The sequence below is a fragment of the Mesoplodon bidens genome, assembly GCF_964165515.1.
Source record: "Mesoplodon bidens genome assembly, chromosome: 1".
In the NCBI taxonomy this organism is placed as follows: Eukaryota; Metazoa; Chordata; class Mammalia; order Artiodactyla; family Ziphiidae; genus Mesoplodon; species Mesoplodon bidens.
Genome location: NC_138176.1, coordinates 12,504,298 through 12,526,621, shown reverse-complemented (window position 1 = coordinate 12,526,621; position 22,324 = coordinate 12,504,298).

Sequence of the window (22,324 nt, the reverse complement as noted above, 5' to 3'; positions counted from 1 at the left end):
CTGCGCGTCCGGAGCCTGTGCTCCGCAACGGGAGAGGCCACAACAGTGAGAGGCCCGCATACCGCAAAAAAAAAAAAAAAAGAGAAGCAGAAAGGGGGAGAGGAAAGACTGCACCCTTCTCAGTGTGGTGCTAATGAACATGCACCTTGGGAGCAGAGAGATCTGTGTTTGAATCTTAGCCCTGCAACACACCAGCGACACGACCCTGAGCTACCCACTTCAGGCCTCAGTTTCAATAGCTGTAAAATGGGGGTAAGGATACTAACCTTATCAGTTGCTGTGACAAGCCATGTAGAGCAATTTTTACTCTGCCTAGCACCTAGTAAAAACTCAATACATGTTAGCAATGTTGCTGTTTGTCTTGGGGCAGTTTCTCTAGCAGCAGAGGCTGAGACCAAGATTCTTGTGCAAATGCAGGTATGGGCATACCTTGGAGATACTGCAGGTTCCGTTCCAGACCACCACAATAAAGCGAGTCACGTGAATTTTTTGGTTTCCCAGTGCATATAAAATTTATGTGCACACTACACTATAATTTGTTAAATGTGTAATAGCATTATATCTTAAAAAAATAAACCAATGTGCATACCTTAATTTAAAAATAATGCTGTTGGAAAAATGGTGCCGATAGACTTGCTCAACGTAGGGTTGCTACAAACTTTAATCTGTAAAAAGAAAATGCAGTATCTGCAAAGTGCAATAAAGCAAAGAGAAATAAAACGAGGTATGCCTGTACTGAGGGAGTAAAGGAAGGGGGACAGGCAGCTGGGCAAAGATACCGTTTCAGGGGAAGTCCTGCCTCAACCTGACCCCACGAGGAAATCTGGAGGGTACATTATGCACAGAGGTGTCCTGGGGCTGGACTGTGACAGGCTTGCAACCATCAGCCATTGGCCATGGATATGAGGGGAAGGAGAGCTGCAAACCTGCCAGGTATCCCTGGATGAGACTGCCGGGGCAATCCTCCAAAGAAGAATGTAACTGTGAGTCCTTAACAGCCAAGCTCTGCAGCCCTTGGAGTGTGGGCACACCCACCTGGTGAAAGACATCTGTGCAGGGCACCAGCAGCATCTGCTAGGTGGTTGTTATCATCAGTAGAAGTAGCTGCCCTGAGCACTGTGTTGAGGAAGATTGTGAGGCTGAATGGTGGCTCAGTGGAAAAGGATGACTTGATCGGGACTTCCCTGGTGATCCAGTGGTTGGTTAAGACTCCACACTCCTGATGCAGGGGGCCCAGGTTCCATCCCTGGTCAGGGAACTAGATTCTGCATGCCTCAACTAAAAGATCCCGTGTGCTGCAACTAAGATCCGGCGCAGCCAAATAGATAAATATTTTTTTAAGTGACTCGATCAATTAGTAATGTCTGCAATGGGTGTGGGAGGGGAAATTACGGCAGTGAATTTGCTCATAAACTTGAGGACCTTTCCGGCTCCACCTCTTTAGAATAAATGCTGACCAACTACTCATTCATTCACCATATATTGATAGAGGAACTACTGAATGTGAAGTACTGCACCTTTGCAGGGCCTTCAAGGAGCTTACTGTCCAGGAAAGAAGAGAAGACATGTGCACACAGAAAAGGTACCGGCTCACACACGAATGAGCACGAGCTAATAGTGGCTGAACCCACACCCTCACTGCCAGCCATTCGATAGGGCCTGACAGGAAGGGCTGTGTTTTCCAGCAGTGCAGAGCCATTCTCAAAACCTAATCTAAACAATTCAGTCCCTGGGTTTTGCTCATTTCCTCTTAACATGTGTCCAACTCTTTGGGCCTCTTCCATCGTTCTCCAGGTGCCATACATACAACACGTTTATTAAGGCCTCGGGCTTTGGGCCCAGAGAGAGCTGGGATCGAATCCTGGCTCTGCCACTTACTAGCTGTGTGACCTTGGGCAAGTTACTTGATCTCTCTGAGTCTGTTTCCTCACCTGCTACACTGATCTACCAGCAGCAGCTGCCCCATACGGCCAATATGACATTTGCTGAGGTGGCATCTGTGTGCCAAGGAGGACATCTGTCCCAAGTGAAAGAAGTGTTTCTGCAGAAGTGGGGGCCTCCCAGCTCACTGCGGAAAGTAGCACAGCAAGAGAGGCTGGTGGGACGGTCCCCGAGAGGACGGGGGGATGGGGGCGGCTGCCTGGGCTACCTTCTCTTCCAGCTCTCTCTGCCTCTTTCCCTCTGCTGGGTCTCCAGTGCCTACCCCTGCCTCAGTGACCTAAGAGCCCGACCCCCGGCAGGCTATGATCTTGGCCCAGTCGGGTGAGTCTCGGAGACGCTGTATCCCCAGTGCTGCCTGGGCTGCAGCAGGAGCCCGGGAGCCGCATCCCTGCTGAGGTTGCCGACACGGCCCCCGAGCCCCGAGAGACCCTCAGTGCCACGCCAGACTTGGAGGGGGCTCAGAGAGCCTGGCAGGGCCCGGAGGGGTGCACCCCATTCTCCCAGTGAGAGGAACTGGGGTGGCAGCTGGAGGGAGACCTCACCGCAGCCAGGCTTGCCTCCCTCTGGGAAGTGCCAGGAAACAGGGGCAGTTGCGGGGAGGAGGGTGTGCAGCTGGGCTGGAGGCGACCCAGGCATCCCCAAGCCCCTAAGCATCCTTCACACAACCCCAGAGGCCACTGCGGAGGAGAAGGGGCCTCCAGCCCCCTGCGGACATTCCCAGTCAGGAGCTGCAGGGACCCCAGCGGCCTCGTCCGACAGGTGCCGCGAGGGTCTGAAGCACGGCCGCATCTCCCCCGCCCACCCCCCCCACCCCCCGCTCTCTTTCTCTCTTGCAGCCTCTCTTGCTCGCTTCGCCTCTGTGGGGGTCAGTCTCGTCTCTGTCTGTGGCTCCGCCCCGAGTCCATTTCCTCTGTCTGCCTCTGCCTCTCGTTCGTCTCAGCCTGTCTCTGGCAGCCTGACCTCCCTCCCTCCTGCCCCGCTTCCCTTTAGCCTCCTCTCACCTCCCAGGTTTTTCTCTCTCTCAAAAGAACCCCAGCCCCGTGAGGTTTCGGGAAGGTGGGGTTTGGTGACTCAGAAGCCAGGGTCCCAGGAGCCCGGCAGTGGTGCAATCGCCAGCTCCCCGGGAGGCCGCGGCCCCAGGAGCTGCGGCTGTGGCCATCCCTTCATTTGGTCTATTGAACTCCCTCGTTTCTAACGCGTCCCACAGGGAGTGGCAAACAAGCCGTCCATCCTCTCCCCCAGGGTCCCTTCCTTCCAGGGAGCTTTGTCATCCAAGAGCATCTTGTCTCCAGAACAGGGAGGGGATGGAGTGGCGTGGTCCCAGCCAGCAGGGTCTGGGGCCGCTAACCGGGCTTTCTGGGTTTTTCCCACAGCTCATCCGGCCCAGCTCGGTTTGGAATCGGCCGTGTTTGGCACATACTGGGCTGGAATGGCGTCACGTGTCCTGAGATGCCAGAGCCGTGAGGATGGGGCGCTAGGTGTTAGGAGACCCTCCTCATCTGTAGAAACGTGTCTGAGACCCTGGCCGTCGCTGGAACTGGGAGCAAAGGGTGGTCCCCAGCGGGAGGTCTCGCCCAGCCTTGGCCCTTGGGCCTGGGTTGGTGGCACAACTGGCCCTGGATTCAGTTGGCAGGGTTGGGTCCTATTTGTTCTCTCTGCACCACCTGGTGGCATCCAGTGCCACCTGGCACAACGGATGCTACCCCTGGCACCTCTCAGCCGCCAGCCAAGACCTTCCAAGTTCACCCCTTTGTAATTTCCAGGTGTCCAGCTGTCTGGGCCCCATTTTAACTGGAAGTAGGCTGGCACAGAGCTAAGCAAGCACTCCCTGCCAACTTCCTCACCGCCTAGCTTTTGATTCTAAAGCCATCTTTATGCCAATCCCACAAAAGGAAGCCCAGACCAGCAACAACAAGAAGGGCAAGAACAGTAAAAATGTGATGGACTCAGTGGATGTTTACAGCAGGTCTTGCGGGTCCAGAGAGGTCCTTTTGTGCAGTCTGGGCTCAGCCCGTGGCCAGGACGGAGCATCTGGGCCGAGTTACTGGCCCAGCTACAAAGGCGTCCCCTTCACAGTGGCTCAGGACTCGCCAAATATTCCAGAAACAACAAGAGGGTTTGAGGTTGAAAAGTGCAGCTCAGGGATTTTGTTCATGTTCTTGTAAATGATACACAAGTATTCATCTGAGTGAATGGGAAAAGCTTAGGCAATTTAAACACAATGCAGCAAACAAGGGCAAGACGATGATGACAGCCTTGGACTCAGTCCCTCGCGGGGCCCCGGCCATGGGCAGTTTTCGGAAAAGGCCTGGTCCTCTCTGTGGCTGGTCTTGAAGTTGGGTGCTGGGACATTTCTAGAGGACTGGGAGGGGGTTAGTGACATCACACCTCTTTGTACCATAGTTTGTGCAAATTCTGAAAGGAGTGAAGGAATGAAAGGAAGAAGGAATACATTTTTTAAATAATCTTTTTATTCTCTAAAGAAGTATGGATTGGAGCTTTGTCTCTGTCCTCCTGAAGCTGCTTACTAGGTGTTTCTCTGTTTATTTTCCCCCTATGCTTCATGCACCCACTGCCCAGGTCTGAGGTCGCCATTGGCGATTTTTTTCTGTTAGCCCATTGCCCAGTTGAGGATGTGTTTATGGTTTTTTTGAATGACCTCCCCCACCCCGGTCCTATGAATTAAAGAGACATAGACAGACAGATGAAATAAATATAGAGAGATAGATTGATATTTATATGTATCTCTCTATATATATATCTGTATCCATTGATTGACCTATAGACAAAAGAAATGATCAGAGACCAGGAATTGAAGGTTCTGTCACTTACCTGCCCAGAGACCCCTGCTGGTCTTCAGCCATATTAGGGTCCACCCCTGCCTTGGAGTGCTCAGGGGTGTGCTAGAAAATATTTAACAACAGACTCCTGGGGGAAGGGGCGGGGGGGGAAGCCCTGATTGTAGCCTTTGCTGATTTCTGTGGTGTAAACATTCCCACCATGGCTGATGTCACACTACCAGTGTGACGTCACTGAGTGTGAAGTTGGGAAGAGATGCACATAACTGGCTCTCACATACCTGGCTGTGTTTGCTGGATCCAGCACACCACATGGGAGATCATTATGGGGTGAATACAGATGGCCTCTGTCCACCGCAGCCGTAGGGGTTTGAGGCCCTTTCCTCTCAGCCGGCTCTTACCCTTTCCCCTCAATTCCTGGTCCACCTTTGACCCCTCCTCTTCCTCCGGCAAGTACAGACCAGAGGGTCAACCGTCCTTATCAATCTGCCAACCAGACCACAGCCAGAACAACAGGCCTTTTTTTTTTTTAAGACAGAACTATAAACCAAACCACGTAAATGTATTATTTTCCCCAGATATGTAGAAAGACAGTGTATACTTGTTACTGAAAGCAGACAGTGAGGGAAAGGACAGGGTGGCAGCCGCTGAGGGAACAGACCCACGGAGGTGGCCCAGCCCCAGAAGGTCATGGCCTGTAACTTGTGGAGTTTGTGGTTGATGCGGTGGGGATGCCTCAGGAAAGGAGGATGTGTCAGAGTGGGCGACAGCGGGCCAGCCCAGAGCCCTGGGAGGTCCCACAGGGAAAGGGAGGCCGTCACACGGATGCCGGGCCGGGCTGGGGAAAGGAGCCCCAAGCACAGTCTGAGAGTCTCTGAGTACAAGGAGGTCACATCGGAAGCTCATTTAACATTGAGGTTCAACTCCACGCACTCAAGAGAGAGAAGTGACCTTTTTAATAGTTGAGGCAATTCCACGAACCATCCCATGCAGGAGCATACTCCCTGAGCGAGCCTAAGGGGGACACGTGGGTCTGATCAGCTAGTGTTACTGCCCTACTTGGGGAGATCATCTTGCCCCTGTGTGTAAGTCTGCTGTTTAAAGACGTGCATGTTTCACCCAGCCTGGCCCCTCCATAGAGGCGACTACTGGGCTAGGACCTGTCCTCAGACCCAGGAGTCTGTCTCACCCTGGAGGGAAACCAGACTGGTCTGTCTTCAACACAGTGCCTTTCTGCAGGGGTTTCCAAGGCAAATTTGGACAAAGCACGATTTTCATCTGATGGGAAGGAGCAGGGAGAAGGGGTCAATGAGGCTCATGAACATGAGGGAGGGAGAGGATAGGAGACTGGAGTAAAGTCAGTCCCAGCAGAGCCGAAGTCACCACTGTCTGACCTCGCCTTGACCCTTAGGGAGCTGAACAGCCTCCATCTCACCTTCACTGAGACTTTCACCCCTCTCCACTTTATGGTGAAATGAGGAGCATAAGGCTCCCCCTTAGAAAAATTGGGGACCCCTGAACCAGATGTGCACTCTTTCCCCAGCATATAAGATGCTTTGGGGTGGTGCTCAGACACAAACAATATTGTCAACATTCTAGGAAAGTGATTTCCTCCCCATTAATTTGTGAATCTTTCTGGCTATCTTACAGGGAAAGCTGCCACACCAAGTCCCATGGAGCAGGGGGCTTAAACAACAGAAATTCATTTTCTCACAGTTCTGGAGACTAGAAGGCCAAGAGCAAGATGTCTGCAGGGTTGGTTCCTTCCTGTCTCCTTGGTTTGCAGACAGTCGTCCCGTCTTCTCCCTGTGTCATCACATGGCCTCCCCTCTGTGCACTCCTGCATCCTAATCGCCTCTTTTTAAAAAGACACCAGTCAGATTGGACTAGGGTCCTCCCTAATGGCCTCATTTTAACTTAATCACGTCTTCGGATTTCAACACATGCATTTCAGGGGGACACAGTTCAGCCCATAACACCCCAGTTTAGTGCTGACATCACTCTCTCCCGACCTTCTCTCCTTTTTAGAAAAGAGAGAGAAGACCTCAGGCTTAGAGACTTGAAGCCAAAAGAACCTGAGTCAGAGCTAATCATGTCATGTTTCCATCAACTGTACATTGTCTTCTAGGACATTTGACACTGATTGGCCACTTATAGCAGTGATTTAATTTAATTTTTTAAAATAAGTACACTTGACAAGTGAGTGAACTCTTCAGTATTATGAAGTGCATTATGAAGCTGGTACACAGAGGATTAAAGTTTGGGGAAATGTGATCTAGCCTAAGAGGCTTAGCAAATGGGATTGGATTGATGCCCAGTGGCTGGCTGTGTTAGAGCAAGAACTGGAACCCAGGGCCCTACCCCCAAGCCCAGATCCTTTGCAGCAGACCCAGTGCTATGCCAATGGGCATTTGGTGTCATGCTCTGGGGGAGTGGAGCTCTGTGGTTTGGTGTCTTAGTCCGTTTAGGCTGCTATAACAAACTACCCTAGACTGGGTGGTTTGTAAACAACAAACACTGGGCTTCCCTGGTGGCATAGTGGTTAAGAATCCGCCTGCCAATGCAGGGGACATGGGTTCAACCACTGATCCGGGAAGATCCCACATGCTGCGGAGCAACCAATCTCATGAGCCACAACTGCTGAGCCTGCATGCCGCAACTACTGAAGCCCACATGCCTAGAGCCCGTGCTCCGCAACAAAGAGAAGCCACCACAATGAGAAGCCCGTGCACAGCAATGAAGACCCAACACAGCCAAAAATAAATAAAATAAATAAATTTTAAAAAACAACAACAAACATTTATTTCTCACAGTTCTGGAGGCTGGAAATCCAAGATCAGTCTGCCAGCAGCCTTCTTCTGGGTTACAGATTACTGACTTCTCACTGTTACCACATGGCAGAAGGGGCTCAGGTTCTCTCTGGGTCCCTTGCATAAGGGCACTAATTATTGATGAGGGTCCCACCTTCATGACCTAATCACCTCTGGAAGGCCCCCACCTCCTAATACCATCCCCCTTGGGGATTAGGATTTCAACATATGGATTTGAGAGCCGGGAGAACACAAACATTCAGACCATAGCATTTAGAGAGAATGGTCTTACAGGTGAGCCCACCATGTCCAGGCTGCAACACACTGGACACGTTCCTTAAACTCTCTGTGCCACTGTGTCTTTATCCACAGGGCTGTGGTAGAATTTAAAATGCTAATATACATATGTGCTTAGCCTAGTACCTGGTCTGCAGCGAGGCCTTGATTAATATTAGCTATTGATCACGACCATAAAAAGAATCATGCAACATCCTCTGAAAAAACTGAACCCCAAGTGTGTGTGTTTATTTTTTAAAGAAAAAAATCTAGAAACAAACATCCTGTGAGCACTTCCCATACATGTACTCAAGCACAGGTAAGCACCCGCTCTGGGTAATGAATGGAACCAGTGAACCGTGAATGAGTAATCTGTTTCCATCTGATGCTCCTGGGGCACATGTTAAAATGCAGATCCCTGGACCCAGAACAGGGACTCTAGGAGGAGGGCTTGGGAATCTGTTTTAACAAGTGCCCTGCATCATTCTGATGTGCTCTATGTGTCAGAACCACTGACCTAGAGCCAAACTTGTCTGCCTGTATGGCCTGTGGGCTGGTCAGCCTTTTGACAAGGCCCAGTGTGGGCCCTCCTAGCTACAAGATGAAAACCACCTTTCTCAAAAATGTACATTGTTGGAAGTATTTTCCCATAATTGACTGTAATATGGAGATACGGGGAGGGGGGGTTGTTTTTGCTTTGTTTGTTTGTTTGTTTGTTTGTTTTTGCGGTATATGGATCTCTCACTGTTGTGGCCTCTCCCGTTGCGGAGCACAGGCTCCGCATGCACAGGCTCAGCGGCCATGGCTCATGGGCCCAGCTGCTCCGCGGCATGTGGGATCTTCCTGGACCAGGGCACGAACCCGTGTCCCCTGCATCGGCAGGCGGACTCTCAACCACTGCACCACCAGGGAAGCCCTGTTTCTTTTTTTAAGTGAAGTCTTTTATTTTGAGAGAACTGTAGATTCACACACAGTGGTAAATAATAGAGAGAGAGAAAGAGAGACCCCATGTACCCTTCATCCAGCTTCCCCTAGCAGTGACGTCTTACAAAACTCTAGTACAGCACCACAACCAGGACGGTGACATGGATGCTGTCAACTTACAGGACACATCCATCGGCACAAGGATCCTTCATGCTTCCACTCCTGCCCCACCAGATCCTTGACCCCTGACAGCCACAAAATAGAAAGGGAGGCCACTGCAGAGGGCACACAATGCAAAGCCACCAGCTCAGCAGTAGGAAGGAGAACCAATGGGCTGAGGGCATGGCAGCCTGAGCCAAGGGGGCTCATTTTTTTAGGAAAACGCTTCAGAGACAAATCTGTTTAAGGGGAAGCCTTAAACAAGGTGTGCGTGAAATTGAAATCTATAAAGACCCAAGGGTGAGGTAGAAAGGATGCGGGAATGGGCATCAGGGTCCCATGCTTTCTGCCGGCCTCTACTGGGGGGGACGGCAGGGGGAGACAGAGGCAGGGGGAGACAGGGGTGTGTGTGGGGGGAGTGGAGGCGGGGGCTGGGTGGAAACCCAGGGGGAGGGCAGGTGATTTCTGCTTCTCAACATCCGAAACGAAGGAATCAAGAGATCAGCCAGCCCCTTCCCTCTCTAGACCTCTGTGATAAACTTTTGCCCAATGAGTAGCATCTTGGAACCTGTTTTTTCTACAGTTAAAGAAAAAAAACCAGTCCAGTGAACTGGTTTCACCTCTGAAGAAACTCTGTGGTTTCTACAGCTTGAACTTGAGCAAAACTGGAACATCAGAAAATTCTTTCCTTCTGTGGCATCTCTTAAAATCTTCCAGTGAGATGCCTGATCTGTTCCCTCACCCTGTTTCCATAAAGAAAGCTGGGTGAATGAGGTTGTCTCAAAAAATATATGTTATTGTCCCTCTTTCTGCTCCCTCTGCCCCCTTCCACCACCCTTGCCTCCTCTGGGACCCACAGAAGGAGGGTTCCTGCTGGAGGGGGTGACCTTCAAGCCAGTCTCTTCTTGAGATGAGCTGCCCAGCAGTTTGTTTGCTTTTCTTTTTCATCTAAACTCCAAATACCACAGAACCAGCACCTGCAATTTTCCCTAACACATCCTTTGAACTTGCTGCAAGTTAAACCATAGAAGGTTTCATTTCTCAGCTGCAATGTATGTCGCCTTCCCTCACCCAATTTGCTTCCAAGAAACACCCCGTGTTCCTCCTTTCCTACCCCGCCTCCCAACAACAACAACAAAATGGAAATACAAACTTCAACAGCGCCCTTGCTTGACTCTATGTAAACAGCATAGCGAGAATAAAGCCCAGGCTCCCTCTCCCTTCTTCCTCTCACTTCTGAGCCGGGAACACCATAAATAGGGACCTCGCTGAGGGGCAGATAAGGTACATCCAGGCGGGAGAGATGTAATTAGCGGCATCGTTCCTTTGTGTGTGCAGAAGACAGCAGAATGCCGCCACCCACATGATGCTTTGGCAAATGTACTGTCACTCATTTTCACAAACAATTCAATGGGTTTTTAAAAAGTGCCTACAACAGGCAAAGAAAGGCAGGGGGAAAAAAACAGAATGACAACTTAGCCAGTGTTCCAAAGTTACTTGAGCGTTGCTTTGGGGACAGCGAAGCCAAACTGACTCGATGACTCCTCAAGCCAAAGTTCAGATGGTCAGAGAGCCTGGGGTTCACGGGACAGGCAGGGGGCAAAGCGCCAGATTCACAGTCAGAAAAATTAAGCTTGAATACCCCTGTGTTCTTCATGCGGCTGTCACATGCCTCTGAGTCTTACTTTTCCCATCTGCTTAATGGGCATATTGATACCAGTGTTTTACCTCTAGACTTCTGGTGAGGCTCAAAGGAGATCACCTGGAAGAGTGAGTGCTTTGGGATCTCTAGGATAGGTACTGTTGTTTAAGGAAGCCAGAATGGCAAATCACCCTGCAACACTGAGCATTAACTCTTCCACAGGGGCAACCCCTCTGGCGTCCCTTCATTAAGAACAAGGGTTAATAAAGTAACCCAGAACCTACACGCTCCAGTCTCAAAGCAGCTGCACGGTTGACGAGGCACAGCCCAATGTGTTTTCCTTTTATTTCCTCCAAACCCTGAAGGAGATCCAAATACCAAGTTCTGGGAACTTGTTAAAATCCCTGTTTCTCTCCCATCCTCTCCGCTCACCCCCGGCAGTCGCCCTGGCACCCCTCCATGCTCCTCTCTCCCCTCTTCCCCACCTGTCTGTAGGATGGAGCTCCATCTAGCCTCTCTGGCCTAGAAAGAATCCTTTTTACATGTGAGGTGGTGATCCAGCTGGCAGTGATGGGATTCTTGAGGGCAGCTGGTTACAGAGGAAGACTCCGGGGTTAATATTTATTTTTTATACCATGGAGATTGTTTCTTTTGATGGTGTCCTCAAAGCTCTCCGGGGCCCAGACTTAAGAGTCTGTGCAAATGTTGAAAGCAAATTATGCCTTTGGGGATTTTTTTTTCTCCTAAATCTCCCTTTTAAGTTCATTTCCTGCTTTCTCTCAGGGTGAAAATGAAGATTTGAGTTCCTGCCTTTCTTGAGAAGCATCTTCCAGAACATAAACCCACAGCCTCTCAGAGCTGAAAGAGGCTTCAGGGTTCAGCTAGTCCAATCGCAGGTGATGTCTGAAGGCCCTGTCCCATGCCCCACAGGAGGGTGCCCAGCCTCTGCTTGGATGCCTCCAGGGAGGGGGGATTCTCCTCCTACTTGAGGCTCAGCAGATGATGTCTGACTTCTTCCCAAGTAAGCCCTCCCTGAGGGGTACTCTGGCCTCTGTGCCCAGGCTCCACACTTTCCCACCCCACACACCCAGCTCCCAGGGGAGGTTGTAGGAAGGAAATGACCCAGAAATACCCACATCTCCTGTACAGGAGATGCCCCAAATGTCTGAGGAGATGCAAGTTTTGAAGGAGAATGATTTAACCTTGATCAACCAGAATTCCAGTGGCTTCTTCTCAGATTCACAGCTGAAGTTGTTTCCGAGAAGGGAATTGGAAAAGCACTGAAGTCAAGAGCATGGGCCGCAGCCGGGACTGCTGAGAGAGGCCAGCTCCCAACATTTCAATTGAGACGTTTAAATATTCACCAAGGAAATATTGATATTCTCATGGGGAAAAAGCACTCAACTCCCCTTGCCTACTGAGATTGAGGGAAATGGCCTCTTTGGCGTGGAATGGGAGGGGAGAGTCAATATCCCTGGAAAACTGCAGTGACAGGGTTTAAATCCACCCTGATGTTAAGTCATGACTTGGAGATACATTATTTATGTCCCTTTCCTCTCAGTGGCTGGAGAAACTCAAGGGCAGGGCTGGCCTTGTTCATCTCTGGGTCCCACACTGCCTGGAGCTCAGGGACTGTCACATGAGATGTATTCAACCAGCACCTATTCAAGAGAACAGGTTTTCTAGAGACGGGCATTCACAAGGCCACTGAATCACTCTATTGGCTGGATTAAGACTCAGGCCTTGTTCCTTGAAACTTTATATTGTCTTTTTCCATTTTCTTCTCTGAGAGTGAACTCTGAGTCAGAGATGACCTCAGAGGACTTGTCCTAACACAGTGTCTTTGGGTTCCTTACACCACCAGGGATGCTCCCCCCCCTTTTTTTTTTGCGGTACGCGGGCCTCTCACTGTTGTGGCCTCTCCCGTTGCAGAGCACAGGCTCCGGACGCACAGGCTCAGCGGCCATGGCTCACGGGCCCAGCCGCTCCGCGGCACGTGGGATCCTCCCGGACCGGGGCACGAACCCGTGTCCCCTGCATCAGCAGGTGGACTCTCAACCACTGCGCCACCAGGGAAGCCTGGATGCTCCCTTTTTAAACAGGTACCTGAAACCCCCCAGGTCAGTTTCCCTGGGGCGGGGCTCAGGAGTGTTCTTTGTAGTAAGGTTCCCAGATGTTTCTGATGCACAGTGAGGTTAGGAAGCACTGCTCTAGGTAAGGAGCTGGTGTTCTCTGTTCATTTAGTTGAGACAAACCTGTGCTCGTTCACTTTGTCTTCTGGCCGCTTGTAATCCTTGCAGCTGAAGTTAGCAGATGCTGGATTCATACTATGGTTCCCAAACTGCCCACCTAGGCACCCAGAGGCCACCGCAAACTGACAGGAGTGCCAGAGGATATCTTACACTTTCAAGGGAAACACAGGGATAGCTGACACTGAATTAACTCAAGGTGGTTCATGGTTTCGACACTAGATCATGCTACATTCTTTCTGATGGAGCCATATCTTTCTAAAGCTGGGTTTTTGGTGGTTGCTGTGATAAAAAGGAAGTACCGCATGAAAATCACTATGGGACAGGATCTAAGGGTGGTGTCGTCAATCTGATTCCAAGGTTTGAGAAGCTGGCTGGAGCCCACAGGTGCACACATTCCATTAGTAAGTAATTTTGGTTATTTTTGAATGAAATAGAAATACTCTCTTTAAATTTTTTTTTTTTTTTTTTTTTTTTTTTTTTTTTGTGGTACACGGGCCTCTCACTGCCGTGGCCTCTCCCGCTGCGGAGCACAGGCTCCGGACGCGCAGGCTCAGCAGCCATGGCTCCCGGGCCCAGCCGCTCCGCGGCACGTGGGATCCTCCCGGACCGGGACACGAACCCGCGTCCCCTGCATCGGCAGGCGGACTCCCAACCACTGCGCCACCAGGGAAGCCCTCTCTTTAAATTTTGATGTATGTGCGTGATTTTTTAAATCAACTATGAAGTTGTTAGGACACAAATACTTATTAAATTGTTTGGACCTGTTTAATAAATGGAACAGTTAGTTTGGGGTTTGTTTGCTTAACCTAAGAATACTCTGAAAAGATTTATGAGACTCCAAGGGCATCGTGAACTGAGAAAATTCAGGGGCCTCTGGACTAAGGAGAAAGGTCAGCATACATAATGTTAATTTATTCTCAGAAGTAAAGGAAATACAAGCTAAATGACACCATGAAGAAACAATAAAACAAGTCAAGAATGTGGAGCATTTTATACTATACTTAGCCTGGTTTCTTTGAAAAAGGCAATGCCATTAAACAAAAAATAAAAAAGTTTGGGAGACTGGTCTAAATTACAGAGAGACATTACAATGCTAGCTCCTTGATTGGATCCTGGTTGGAAAAAAGGACACTTCAAAATGTCCTGTCGTTTGAGAAGTTTTAATACGGAGTTGGTATTAGATGATATTGAGAATAATTGTTCAGTTTACTAAGTGTAATAAATGTTATTATTTTAGGTGAACCATTACATCTAATTTTCTTTAAAATAGTTTGGCAAAAAAATATGAACATATAGAGGAAACATGGCTAATAATTATTAATAATAATTAGTGGTAATTATTAACAATGATTAAATATAGACAATGGTTTTATTGTAATCGTATTTTTACTTTTCTGAATGTTTTGAAACTCTTCCTATAAGTAGTTTTCATAAAGTAACGGGTTAGTGGTAAACTGAGCAATGCAACTGGTCAGCACTGAAGAAGCAGGGATGTAAAGATATGGACGAATCCACTGAAATCCTTCCCAACTTTGCCACAAAATTGTACAAAGGCAGAATGGCACCTTGGCTGGTAGCTATTTTGCAAAGTAACTAATTTTCTTAATGAAAAAAATCAGAGGAAAGTCTCAAAGAGTTCTGTGCATGAAGGAGGGGCCACTTTATTCTCACTCCACACAGCTGGACAAGGAGCTGGGGACAGGGTACCGAGATCTCCATCCATGAGAACCGAGACAGGAAATACAGAAGGTAGGATGAAAAGCACAGCTTCTTGAGAAGATGCCCCTTAAAAGCTGTCCCCCAGTTGCTGGCATTGTTCTGTAGCTGGATCTGGTAGTGATTCCATGTGTGTAAACAAATGTGGGCAGTCACTGAGCTGCCCACTCGAGATCTGTATATTTACTGAACATTAATTATTCCTCAATTTAAAAAATAAAGCCATCCCCTTACCCGTAAAGTAATAATGCAGCCCAGAGAGCTGGTGGGGAAAGAGTGAAATTTTAACCTCTTATCTTGGAGGCTTCAGAACTAACTACATTTCAGAACAAACACCAGAGATAAAAGATAAGGGTTTGGAGATACACTTTTAAAATCCACCGATGAGAAAGAGAGAAATTTAATATCTCAACAATTTTAAAACTTTAAGCCTCTGTGCCCAAAGCTAGTCATTTCTTGATCTCTTTGTTAATGCAGCTTTTGTACCAGGCAGTTTAATGTACAAAGTCCTGCAGTTCTTTAATAAACTCACATCAAAACATTGTTTCCAAGTGCTTAAAAGAAAATTAACAGTGACTTTAGAAATGAATGAAATGAACAAAACAGTCCTCTCCTGATGACCTGTCTGGGCCTTTGGGGCCAGCAGAGGCCAAGGTGGGGGGCTGGGGGGAGTGGGGCGGGTGGCGGGGGGAAGAGGCAAAAGAAAACCTCAGTGTAAATTCAGGAAGTGCCTCATCGTCCTGCCTAAACAGCTGTGCGACCGTGGCGGCTAGGGAGAGTGCCCACCTTCCTGCCACTCACACCTAGAAGCCACAGCGGTGGCCCTGGTCAGCGGGCATGGACCTGGCAGTTCCAGGGCTGCCCCAACCCCAGACCCGGGCTCTCGGAAGGTGATTAGCACAAAGACCCTTTTACAACTGGACCTGGGGAAGGGGCACCGCAGGGCGCCTCTGGGGGGGGGGACCCCTCCCCGGGGGTGGGTGTGGTGCCCAGGGCCTGGTAGGGTCTCCCCCCCGCTGCCGGCCCCTCCCCGCAGAGAGCCCAGCTGCGCCCTCTCTCCATGGCTCAGCAGCTCCCCCGTGAGCCCGAGCCGGGAACTTCAGGAAAGCTGTCCCTGTGCCGGGTTCCCTCCTCTCGCAGAAGCAGAGTCGGGGACATCCTGGGAAGCACGAGGGCAGCTCGTACCCGGGGAAACCATTCTCGCAGGCCGAGGGAAAGTCGCCTAGGATACGAGCAGCTCCCCAGAGGACATCTAGTGGATTCCCTTCCCTTTCCTTCAGACGCAAAAGGGCTCCAGAAGAGAGCACCAGTTCCCTGTTTTCACTGTTTTTCCCTGGTCAGAAGCCAACCCCTTCTGTCAGAGACCCTCTCTCAGACTTCCTGCCCTTTAACTTGGCCACTTGGCTGAACTAGGAACCTGGCTCCAGGTTGGCAACGGAGCCCCCTCCCGGCCTTGATACCCAAACCCAGGCCCATCCTGGTCTCCCCTCCCCACCCCACCAGCTGCCTTCCATGTCCTCTGGTGCTGACCCTCTCCTGCTCTGAGACCCACTCACTTTCTACATCAATCATTTGAGCAGTATTCAGATCCAGCTCCCTCGCCCTGGGGCTCTTCCTGTGTTCACTCAAATGACACAGAGGAAGAGCCCCAGCCAAGGAGTCAGGAATTAGCCCAGATTAGGAATCTGCTACATCTTTCCTGTGTGACCTTGAACAGACTACATGACTCTGGATCATCAATATTTATTGACCCCCCTATGGGCCAGGAACAGTGCTGTGTACATTATACGTATTACCTCATTAAATCTCATTGAGTCAATGCTATCCCCATCTAACAGGTGAGGAAATTTAGGCTTGGAAAGATACGTGACTTGCCCAAGATCACACAGCTAATAAACGTTGGAGCTGGGTTAGAATTTAGGCAGTCAAACTCCATGACATGATCTTAATCAAAATTCTCATGCTAGTCAATAGTAAAAAAGTAATAATAATAATAAAAATAATTGAGAGAGATTCTTCCACTGCTAAGATTCTGGGGAAAGCTGCAAATTTAGTAGAAGTGGACCCACATTTTCATGTCTCCAGATGGGCCATGACCTTAACCACCTAAGAAAATTCAGAGAAATACTGCCTCCAGGAGGGGAAGAACAGCCCTCCTGGGAAACCAGGGTCTCACCTCTGTAATCACCAGGATCTGTAAATACAGATATTTACAAGGCAGCCAGTGGCACTATATTTCTTCCCCCATTCTTCTTATGAGGGTAAGAGGGGTGACATGTGGACCAAAAGCCACATACTTGCAAAGGCATCCTTCCTCTGAAGACCAAGAAGCAGCAAATTCTTTTCCTGGGAACATCTCCATCAAGCAGACATCTGTTACTCTTAGGCGATCTGTATGCCATAACAGTTTAAAAAACAGAGTTTAAAGGCTTAAATAAGAAGGAAACAGTTTGCCCACGTTGCAAAATAGCATATAAACTGTGCTGGAATTAGCACAAGGGAAACATTTATCTTCCCTAGATAATCTTGAAACTGGACTTTTTTTTTTTTTTGGATGGTGTATAATTATGTTTACTGGCATGGAAATATGGTCATGATATATCACTAACTAGGGAAAAAAACTGGTTGCAAATACCAAACCAGACTTTTTAAAGGAGCATTTGACTCTACGTCCCTTGCTGGGGCAAAGTACTCTCTGCATATCCTGCGAGGGAAAAAGAAGAATGGGTCAAGACCAGCTGGGTGGTGGCCTTGTCCCTGAGCCAGCAGAAAGAGAGTCCCGTATTTTAGCTGGAATGGCCAAAGATTTGTCTGAGCTGAAATCTGGCCCAGCCTGGTATAGAGAAAGATGGTGGGCTGGGAGGGGCTGTGCGGAGGGGTCTAAAAGACCTGGGTTCCAATCCTGCAGCACCAACCATGAGCCATGGTGACCTGGTGCAGGTTCAATGCCTCCAAAGGTCAGCCCCCTTTGATAGAGTGGAAGCCACACCCACTGCCCAAGTTCGACCCCGTCTGCAGTGCGCCTTGCCCAATGCCTGGCATGGGGGAGGTGCTCAGGAAGTGGCGGGCCTCCCAATTCTGCAATCACAAGGGTTGACCATTACCAAAGGGCAACACTGGCGTGCCAGGCTGTGAACGAGACCAACCAAACTTTGAGATCCTGACCCACTTGACATTCCTTTGCTCACTCAAGGAGCATTTATGGAGGGCCTACCACGTGGCTGCTCGGGGCCAGGCAGTAGACTCACCTCTGGGAACTCAGTGAAACACATCCCGTCCCTGTCTTTGGGGAGAGAGGTCATGAGCTGGTAACAGAGAAATAGCCACGTGCCAGGGCTCTGAAGGCACTGGGAAGCGGGCAGGGGGATGCCTAGTGGGGTCCTCGGGAAAGACCTCTCCCAGGAGCTGACATTTGGCCTGAGACAGGAAGGAGCCAAGGTCAGGAGGAGGCAGCCTTCCTGCAGAGGCTGCAGGAGGCAGCGTCTGTGCCCTGCTCACATCTGAAGTGAGCTGTAGAGGGACAGAAAGTGAGCCGGGGCGGGGCTCAGCTCTCCTGGCTTTGCAGTCCTGAGGCCGTGGTCATGATCTGAGCTTTCATTCTGAGCACAAAGAAAAGCCCAGAAAGGGTTTATCCAGGTGAGCAACCTGGTCGGGGTTTTGCTTTTAAAAGGTGGATGCTGGCTGAAGATGGGGAGGGGGTGTGCAATGAGGAGGACTGACCTGTGCGGAGGCTCCATCGGGCAACACACGAGAGAGGCAGCTCGGTCAGGGCCCAGGGCCGTGGAGGTGGGAAGGGTGGATGCATTCAAGATTGATTTTGGAGCAGAATTTAGAGGACTTGCTGATGGATCAGACTAGAAGTCAGGAAAGGGGAGACCCTCAGGCCACTTCCAGGTCTCTCGACCCAGTGGCTTTCTGGGAGTTGGGAAAAGGTCCCCCCTTTCTCCAGGTGGATGCAACACTGTGAATGCCCGTGCAAGCACCCAGCCAGTGTACCCTGCAAGACCCTCGCTCAGAGGCCCCAAGGAGGGACTCCCAGGTTTCTGCTTCAGCAACTTTGAACTTGCAAAGTTTGCAGTGCCTGTGGGAATCCAAGGAGAACCATTTGAGGACCATTTCGACAGAGATTCTACCTCTGCCCCCATCAGTGTGTGAAGTTTCTCCCCTCCCCGCCCAGGCGTCAGCCCTTTCACAGTGCTCACTGCAGTGTATGAGAAGAAACATAGTTTTAAAACCCTGGAAGCTAATGGTACAACAAGACCATTTAGCACTTAAATAAATGCAAGTTCTAGAACATCCGCAGCCAGAATGAAAGTAAATAATGACAGAATGCGAGTCATGACTGCGCTTGCTTGCACTTGCCAAGCGTATAAACAGTGTGCTCACAAATTCAGAGCGGGGACCTGGGAGTTGGGTACCAGTTCATCAGCTCCCGACTCTAACACATGAAAGGACATATGAGCAAAATCGTAATGGGAAATGTAGTTATCTAATTCTTCATTCTCTGGAGTTAACCTGAGACTGGAATTAAAAAAGCTTATCCCCGTAAGAACAGAGTACTCATTCTCATGTTTTTCGAATGAAATCACTTCACCGCCAGTGTCAACATGAAGCTTAATTAACCCCCTGATATTTAGGGAAAAAGCAAAACGACTGAGCGTGTAAACTTAAGAGATGAACACAACCAGCCAGTCCTGTCCCCTCAGTCTCTATCCCAGGGGCTGGTCACTTTCCTTCTTACAGAGGAGTTTTTGGTTAAAAACCCCATCTCATCTCCCAACCAGCTGCTGGCAGGGTTGATGCTCCATTCTTCATTTTTTTTTTGAACTGTGTATAGTATGACTTTTGTCTATTTTATGGCTGCACGTCACAGCCTGTGGGATCTTAGTTCCCTGACCAGGGATCGAACCCATGCCTGCTACAGTGGAAGTGCAGAGTCCTAGCCACGGGACTGCCAGGGAATTCTCCATGCTTCACTCTTTAATCCCCCTACATTCCTATAGCTAGTATTCGGCCTGGGATGTAGTAGGTGCTCATTAAGCATCTGTTGTACGAGTAAAGGAGCATCTTTACCAAAATGCCAGTATTCACCCCAGCCCCGGGTCTCCCTGGGGCCCTGTCCAGGCAGAGGATGAACCAAAAAGGGAGCTGGGGCCGGGAGATGGAAGGTTTGGTTCCAGCCTCAGACTCCACCACTCACAAGCACGTGTGAGTCATGTCCTTTGTTTTGGTTTTCCCATCTCTAAAATGGGAGAAATAGATGTTCTCCCACTTTTTAAGGTTTTGTGTATGAAGCAATGGGAAAGAAGCCTTTGGAAAGGTGTTCTTCAAGTGTGAGGTGACCCCCGCCCTGCCTTGGAGGGGAGTTCTGTGATTGAGAAGCCAAGATGGTGCAGGAGTGTGAACCGCAACTGACTCTGAGAAAGCTGGGCGGGTCAGCAGAGTGGATCTGGAGGTATCATTAATGACTGAAAAGTCACAGAGGAAAATGTCACCAAGGCCGTGCTCTCTGCATACAGGAGATGGAGATCGGGGCACAAACTGTAGAGCCAGCAGAAAATGTAAAATGTGAATGGCCTGTTAGAAGGCAATAGGGAATGATGGGGCCTGTAGCCAACTGGAGATTACATCTGTGCTCTGCCCAAGGCAATTGCACTGAAAGCTTTCAGACACAAGCCCCATCAAACACAACATCTATGGCCTGTGGGTTGAGAGTTTGAGACCCTGCAGACTGTTGTCATAAGCGTGTTTTACTCTGATGCTTTGACCTCTGGGTCCTGGCTGGCACTCAGGGACTTCCCCTCTCAATGCTAGCTGATTCTTAGAGACAGAAAACAACTGACAGATGCAGAGCTCACATCCCCAGGTCCCTTCTTTATGGGGCTCTCACACTCTGGGCCACCTGCCCTAATGACTCAGGCCCAGGTACCAGTTAGGGACAGTCCCTAAGCCCCAGAGCCCACGGAAATGATACAAACTAGCCAAACCTACCCTTTGCCCTGCCTTTTCCAAGGAAACCACAATAAAGGCTTTTGTCTACGTTTCCCTCACTCTCTCCACCTTCTGACCGACCCTGGTGATTCCCCATGTGGCCCTACATGGTGTGACCTGCTCCTTTCTCTTAGAAACTATCCTTTCAATGATAGTCGTCTCCTGATCTGCTGGGCTCACCGTACCTGAATAATAATAAAACCTACGTTTTAGAACACCTATGAACTGGAGCATGAATCGTCATGGCTGCTATACTACTCCCATTGAACCTTGCCACCTAACACAATCCCTAGCACATTGCAGACACAATTTAAATATTAATCAATCAATAAATGGACGGATGGACAAAGGGTGAAAGTGAAAAGCTGGGTAGAAGCATCGGTCTGGCTACACAGAGTCCCTACACTTCTGTCTCACTTCTGCAATGGCTTTAGGAAGCTGAATTCTGTACCTGCCTCAGGTCCGCGATTGGCAGGGATGCAGGCAGCCTGGCCAGAGCAAGCTGGGGGAAGTGCTGTGAGAAGTAAGCCGCGGCTGAATATAAGCAGCTCACCCTCCCACCCGCATTCAGCTTTTCAGGCAGCTCCTAAGCCAGAGGCTTTCTTCTGGCAGACAGTCCTCCAGCTAACTCTGGCTGTTTCCTTTATGTGCTTATGAAGAGCTCACCACCTCAAAGGGCCTCTGAACCCAGGGGTAAAAGGGTAAAAGCCAGAAAGAGGGTTCCCAGCCTACCTGCAGTCTCTGGGACCCGCCCAGCACAGGCTCTCAAAAGAGAGCACCAAGCAGCTCGCTCAGTTCCCTGGCACCTTGAAATTATCCTGCATCTGCGACAGTGCAGTGGGGGTGTGGGTCTGCATCCCTGCACTTTTCTGGCAGGTAAACTGCAAGTTGAGCTAGAGAACCCACGTTGTTTTTATTCCTTACTCTTTCAAGTGCATCAATCTGCTCTGCTTGAAGATGGACTGAATTTCCCAGATGAAGGGCCCTTGGGTGTCATTCTCAGGATTACTATCTCATCCCAGGCAGAGAGAAGGCATGTCGGGGATGACCTGGCGGAGGCAGAAAACCCCGTGGCGGGGATCAAGCATTTGCTGTTTCTGATGAATGCTCAGTTGGGTGGTTTGGTTGGCAGCAGTGAATGGCTTCCTAAGACCATCCCTTCCCCAGGTCCAAGATGGAAGGGCAGGGGGCATTCGGCCACGGCGAATGGACAATGAGAATCCGGGGACCTGCCCAAGTGGTCACCCTAGGAGAGGGTGGTCAGCAGGGTGACTGTGCAAACTGGTTTCACCGAGAACAGAACCAGCTGAGGCCTATTATCCCGGCATGATGATTAAGCTCACTCCCCTTCTCTCTCAAGTGTCCCGGTTTGATTGATAAATCATACAGTCACGCTCACCAGCAGGGAATTTTGCAAATGGGAACGTCTGACTTGGAAGGCTCTCAAGTAAGAGTCTGGTTGCTTTGTTTGTACAAACAGGAGCTTAAGGTTTGGCAAACGTGCTGGAGAAGGTCTGGCAGCAGCAGATGCAGGAACAATGAGCAGAAGGGGACTGTGCCTGACCTCGGGCTCTGCGGGGGGTACCTGGGCCCAGCAGGATTTCACTCACAGCCTCTTCACCCAAAAGGGGACTTCCAAAGACAGCATTTCCTTCCTCTGGTTGAAGTCTCAAGCCCAGAGTTAACAAGTCTAGCAAGGGGTAGGCATCAAGGAGAAAGGGTTTCACCAAATGGGCTGCAAGAGAAGGGAACATCCCCCCAACTCCATCATCAGCACGGGCCGGTGCCACCATCCCATTCAGCACCACCTTGCAT